Consider the following 893-nt stretch of genomic DNA (forward strand, 5'->3'; position numbering starts at 1 on the left):
GTATGAAGTTTTCCCTCTAGGCATTGAGCTCTCCTATCTTTTTTATGCTGGATCCATTTTGTTTACCCATGAAAAACTCAGTCAAAGTTCAAACTTTAGGTAATTTACCCATTTGACGCATCATCTGTTGTAGTTTTCTGCCTTCAATATGAAGATGATATAAGTTTGTTAGATTCATGAGGTTGGTTGGCAACTTAACAACATTCTTACACCAATGCAAGATTGGTATCCGCAAGTTGTGCAAGGTACACACAGTTTCAAACAACATCTGTTCTGATGATTCTAAGAGGTCTACATACCATAGTTGTTTCAAGCTGCCAATCGAGGTAGGCTGCTTACCTGTAAAAATCAATGAAAGTTTGAAGTTTAGGTAATTTACCAATTTGACGTGTCATTCATTGAAATCTTATGCCTTCAATATCGAGATGATACAAGTTTGTTAAATTCATCAGGTTATTGGCAACTCAATAAGATTCTTGCACCAATGCAAGATTTGTATCCGCAAGTTGAGCAAGGCACACACAGTTTAAGACAACATGTGGTCCGATGATTCTAAGAGGTTTACATACCATAGTTGTTTCAAGCTGTCAACCGAGATAGGCAGCTTACCTAATTGGAGCAAAGATAATACACGAAGATGCTGGAATCTTATCACAGAGTCATTGATTTTCGCATCATTAATGTTTGTCAAAACCAACTTTGATATTAATAAAATTATACGCAAAATTTGTACTTCTTCAAGGCTTACAAGATTGTCTCAATCTTCAGATCTAGTTCTTACATACAAGAAGTGACGAGTCTTTCTAGAAACTTTCAAGAATCACCATCATTTAAACAAACAACAAACTCTCCATACATAAATTTTGCCAAGTCATTTGTGAGGTTATGCTTGA

Source organism: Populus euphratica, unplaced genomic scaffold (assembly GCF_000495115.2).
Source record: "Populus euphratica unplaced genomic scaffold, PopEup_1.0 scaffold72.1, whole genome shotgun sequence".
Taxonomy (NCBI): Eukaryota; Viridiplantae; Streptophyta; class Magnoliopsida; order Malpighiales; family Salicaceae; genus Populus; species Populus euphratica.